A 6,157-nucleotide genomic window follows, 5' to 3' on the forward strand; every position below is an offset into this window, starting at 1 on the left:
CGCTGGGACCTCTGTAAGGGGGCTTTGAAGCTTCTGGAGGAGCAGAGTTGAATGTCCCTCCCTGGAATGCGTTATGGCTCCCAAGGTGGTGACAGTTTGGGCACTTTCATTAAATCCAGGGAAAGTAAAAGGGCATGTCAGTGGCTTGCTGTCAAGGGTCTTCATTTCTAAATGTGATCCCAGAAAGAACGAGTGTGCTTCACCCTGAGACTCAGTTTCCAGTGCCGCCTTTAGAGTAGGAAGAAAATCAATGTAAAATGTGTAAATTGCATTTGAGAAACAAGAACGACCTCAGGATTCAGTCTCTGCAGAGATGCTCCGTTTAGTAGTTTAGGGGGAAGGCCGTGATATATCGGAAATGAAAGTAAACATGAAGTTCAGATCCATTGAGCTACCTTTCTGACTTTGGAAAAGTGACTTGGTCTTTGAAATCTGTAAAATGAGGTGTTTATTACCTCACAGGTTGTGCCGTTAATTAAATCAGCAACGGAGCCGTCCCTCGCTCAGTCCGCAGCACAAAGTAAGTGCTTCAAGTTCTCCCTGGTGGGGCAGGTGCCCTCTGAGGAGGGGCATGTCTGGGCAGCGCAGTGGTCTTTCTGAGGAGTGGATTCAGGGATGCCTGGAGATCGTGTTTGCCCTTACCATGCACTCAGCAGCCCTTGCTAGCTGGAGACACATCTTTTTCCTTAAATTTTGGGTGCAGAATGGAATGAGTTATATTTCATTAGTACGCGGGTTCACTATCCAAAAGTGGAGGGCTCCCTAGTTTAACTTTACTCCTTCATCCTGTCTAACATTCTCGTCACACAAGTACCCACCTTCTTGTCTTTGACGTCTTTGAATCTATATCCTGAGAAAACTACACAGTGCTTGGCATGAGGTGTGTTTTTAATCTATGCTTAGCTGAACGTACAGGACATTGTGCTATATTTCTTGTCAGTTTTGTTTTTCTTTGAGTATTTTTTCACTCGACTTGGTAAGCCTAATTCATCTTCTGACTGCTGGGAGGTGTCCATACTGTGTTCTCCACACAGAACTTCCCTCCCGCTGCAGCTGACCCCTCCTCCTCTCTAACCCCCAAGTCCCACACCAGCACCGCGCTGTTTGAGTGCCTCGTTTATATTGGTGCCCTTTTCATTTTGAGGCATTTTTGTTGTTGTTGTTGTTGCTGCGGTACGCGGGCCTCTCACTGTTGTGGCATCTCCCGTTGCGGAGCACAGGCTCCAGACGCGCAGGCTCAGCGCCCATGGCTCACGGGCCCAGCCGCTCCGCGGCATGTGGGATCCTCCCGGACCGGGGCACGAACGCGTGTCCCCTGCATCGGCAGGTGGACTCTCAACCACTGCGCCACCCGGGAAGCCCCTTGAGGCCTTTTTACCTGTAGTGGCGATGAGGACAGCGTATTTGCTGACCTGAAGACATCCCATTTATGTGTTATCTACTTCTTCCAGTCTTCAAGAGACTCGTTCTGAGTTAAGTTTGTGAAGCAATCCACTGTCACCTCTATCGACATCATAACTTTTAAAAATTCAGTTTATTTGCCTTTCTGGAGTAAAGCTCTACTTGGGAAAGAAGGCAAAGAAAAAAGATATAAACAACTTCTCTAGTTGAAGAAATAAAACAGCATGAGAAATGAGCTTGTTTTGCCAGGGTGGACTTCTTTGTGGTTCGGGAAAGTAGGGAAATGTCTGATACTGGATTTCCTTGTCATTCTCTCCTTTGATGGGTGTCTATTTTTCATCCTCTGGGTGCACTGCACCCCACTCTCTGACCTCTGTAGTTGGGATTCCTGGGGCTTCCGGGCCCGTTCCCACACAGCAATTTGCTACCAGATCTCCCCACGTTGGTCCTTTCAGGGCTGCATATTCTTGACGTGATGTCATGCCCATCACATTGGAGAAGGGGCAGAACCTGTCAAACTACCAGCTTAGAGCCTAAGGAAAAGCTCCCATCCTTAACTTCACACTTGATCATTTTTAATTTCACTACTTAAAATATATTGTTCACATAGTGCCTTTTTCTTTCTCCAATTATTTATTCACATTAAAGTTTTTTTTTTATTTTACATCTTTATTGGAGTATCATTGCTATTCACATTTTTAAAATTAAATATTTATCCAAATTAACCCCAACGTAAATTTTTATTAAATCCAAATTTTTAGTTTAATCCTTATCAATACTTGCTAACACCTATTATCTGTAAGATAGTTAGGTATCTAAACTGACAGTAGATACCAAAGTAATCCTATTAAAGTTTCTGAATTAGGGCCGAGTTAGCACTGGCTGCTGTAGCTGGCTGAGTGACTTGTAAGGACTCTTTTCTCCTGGGAGTAATCCGAGGATGGGATGGACCTTGCAAGTTGATTCATCTGTCTTTGGTTGAGACATCAAGACTGGGATCAAAAGCGAGAGAATATGATCTCGTTCCCTCTCTGCGTATTTTACCAAAGCCCCAGGGAGCTTTGCTGATTGGTTGCACTACCCATCCGTAGACTAGATGATGACTCGATGTATTCTTTCTGCTTTGTGGACTATGCATTTGTGTTTTACAGAGTACAGAGTGCTTTATTGTGCCATTTTTTGTTTCTCCACTGTGAAGTGTAGGTAACATTCCTATCTCACACATGAGAAAATAGATTTAGGGAAGTTCAGTAACCTTTGTAGGGAGACAACAAAAAGAAGCCAGAGATTTCTGATCCAGCGTTCTTAACGTCACAACGTGTTCATACAGAACGTTCAGCAGCGTCTCATCCTAAGGAGCACGCTCAGTGGGGCTGTAAACATCTATTCAAGTCCCTTCTGTTTGCAGCGGCTGTGAAAGAATCTTGTTCTAAATTGAGAAACACGTGGAATTTAATATGTCCTTTAATGTTACACACATGATACATACATAGTTAACATAAATGTTACCACATAAAATATCTTTTCTTGCCTAGAATGTGAATGAATTTGGCCCTTAACCAATTTTCATCATTTGTGAATTCTTAATTTTAAGCTGCTTTCCTCTGTCTGAGATTTTTCAAAACTCTGTTAAGATTCCATTGGACATGATTAATTTGGAATTCACAATAATTCATCTGTAGGAGACCAGATAATTGCTGCGTTTCCAACTCTGCAAGCGGGCATTTTTGCAAGGGAATTGCTTGTAGTCCTAGAGAAATTTATAAGTGCATTGAAGAATACCTGCCATTTAATTCAGACTCATTTGCAGTTGGCACATTAATTATTAATGCCACCGAAACTGACGGAGATTAGGAAGATTTGATTAGCTTGTTAATACTGCAAACATTTCAGTGTTAGAATAATAATTTATTGATTATTTGTGGGGCTGACTGTTCTTCTGTAGATCTGTTCTTTCTTCCTGGGCACAGAGCTTCCCAGCCAGACTATATTTCCCAGCCTCCCTGGTAGCAAGGTGTGGTTATGTGACTAAATTAGGGCCAATGGATGTGAGCAGAGGTTGGATTCAATCTAAGTACAGATCATCTCCAACTTGGAGACGAGCAGCATTTTTACACTCTGCCTCTTTTTCCTCTGCCCACCTGGAGATGAGGTGTTGCCACTTTCACCCATGTTGCCACTCTCATCTCAGAGGACAGCAGAGTGATTGGGTGAAAGGAACCAGGGTCTCTAAATGGCATCATGGAGTAGAGCTGCCCTGCTGACCCAAGCTGGCTGGGCTATTATGTGAAATAAACTGAAGCCACTGTGTTGTGGAGTTTCTGCTACAGTAGCCTCGCTTATAATCTAATAGAGTAAAACCCCAGGGTAATGCAAATGTGACCTGTCATAATGCAACAGTGTTTGAGATGCAATTGTCAATTTCTGGTTCACAGCTTTCCTCTTGGTCTTGTTCTCAAACTGAGGTGGGCTAGATCCTTTTCTTTACGCAGGATTGGGGGACAGTTAGGAAAAAAGTGCCTTACGATCATATGGGAATTTCTCAGGGCAGTATGTTCACTATGTCTCTTTTTTTACTCTTTCAGAGACAGTAGAAACTGAAAATGAATATTTGTTATTAACCTTGTATGGCAACTTTGCAACATGCTGCTAATTCTTTGACCCTGTTCCCATGGGGAGGCAGGGTCTATCTCCCCTTCCTTTGATGCTGGCCTGGCCTTAGTTGACTTGCTCATAACCAATAAAATGCAGCAGTAGTGATGCTGCGGATTCCACAGACAGTCACATAATGCAGTTCAGCTCCATCTTGCTTCCTTGGCCCCTGACCAGGTAAGAAGTCTGACTCCCTCAAGGAGGTCAGGCTGTACAAAAGCCCAGGTTATGGGGAAAGGTCACTGTAGGTGCTCTGGTTGACGGTCCCAGTTGAGGTTCCAGTCAGTGGCCAACACCCACTGCCAGCAACGGAGGTCACCAGCCCAGTCGAATCTTCAGATGACGGCAGCGTCCACTGACATCTGACCACAACCATGCGACAGATCCTAACCAAAAACCGCCCAAATGAGATTTCCCCAAATCCCTGGCCCACGGAGGCCGTGAGCATAATAAAACAATTGTTGTACACCACTGGGTTTACACAAGCAGTGGTGACTAGTACACTCTACCATTATATCATCACCCGTTTTGCACAGTTGGCATTTCGGTTTCCACTTGCCAACTTTTGGTGCAGTTTTCCTGTCGATATGACTTCAAGGGCAAGGACTTTACATACATTACTTATGTTACTTAATCTTTACAACATCCTTATCGAGTAGATATGATTATTATTCCCACTGTACAGCTCAGGAATCTCAGGCATAATTGGCCAGGGTCTTGCTGCTCTACATCACTATGCTATCATCTGTGCTGCTTGAGTCATAGAATTTCAGACTTCGGTGACACATTGAACTGACCCAGATCAGTTTCCACCTCCCACCTCTTCCCTCCCATCTGGGTTACATACAAGAACCTGGATGCACGGGATGGTGTCACGTGACTCATCTGTGGAACACGTCAGTAATTGACAGCAAGGGAAAACAATTGTCTCCCTGCTGGGCTTGATACTCACTATACTACTCAGGAAAGTCAAACTTTTTTCAGCTCCTTCAAACAACCTTTTAGTACAAACTATTTTCTGAGTAAACGTGGTGCATTTCTTTGGAGGAAGTGAATGCACCTATAGTTAGCATAGACCTACAAGTATATTAAAAGTGTTTAGCTATACTAAAGCATCAAATCTGTATTTGTTAAAGAAGTCTACAATTTCGATTCTATTGAATAAGACCTCTAAATCCAAGGCATTCATTATTATGTTACTCCATGATATTCTATTATTAATGACCACATTTGGTATTGCATCAGCAAATACCATTTTCACCTTGGGTAATGTGTCTCAGACATGTTGTCCTGACCAAGATCATCCTTTTTCTAAATCCAGCAACTGCAAATGTGGAAAATAAGACTCTGTCTATAAAAGTGATGGATTTTAGTTTTTCTGAAGAGATTTGTATTATGCTTAGTACTGGTCGATGGGAATATGAAATTGACAGTAAATAGAAACTCTCATAACATTTATGCTTGAAGCATAACACTCCTTCCAAGATGTCCTTCCTATTGCTAATTCAATGAATGAAATCTATTTGGGTACTTTGGTAGTGTCTTCTTTTTATTCATCTTGAAGCATGGGGGAGTTTTTCATGATATAAACACAAAAATGTATAACGTAAAAATTCATAACAGTAAAAGCTAAAACAAAGAGCTTATTATGTGCCAGACAGTGCTGTGTGCACTTTTAGATGTGTTAGACCATTGTGTTCTCAAAACAACTATGCAACGTAGGTAATATCCCCATTTATCCAAGTGGGGAGACTGAGGCACTGACACCCCTTTACACTCGACCAAAGCAGTGAGGACTCTAAAGAGCTTTTGGGTTTGTTGGGTGTCTTTATTGATATAAAATGTATTAAGAATTAAGACTGAAAAAATTTAAATGTGAATCCTTTTAAAAATACTAAAACCACCACATATTAACATTAATACATTTTTAAGAAAATAAGTAGAATTCCTTCAGATACTGCCATGTTAAGAGTAAATTTATTTACCCCTTTTCAAATGTCTTTCACATCCAGCTTGAACAGACGACAATGGGATTTTCCTCTCTGCGTCTGCACTCAGTCTACTGTACGACACACGTCACGTAGATGGTGCAAACTCCCTGTAA

Source organism: Phocoena sinus, chromosome 3 (genome assembly GCF_008692025.1).
Source record: "Phocoena sinus isolate mPhoSin1 chromosome 3, mPhoSin1.pri, whole genome shotgun sequence".
NCBI lineage: Eukaryota > Metazoa > Chordata > Mammalia > Artiodactyla > Phocoenidae > Phocoena > Phocoena sinus.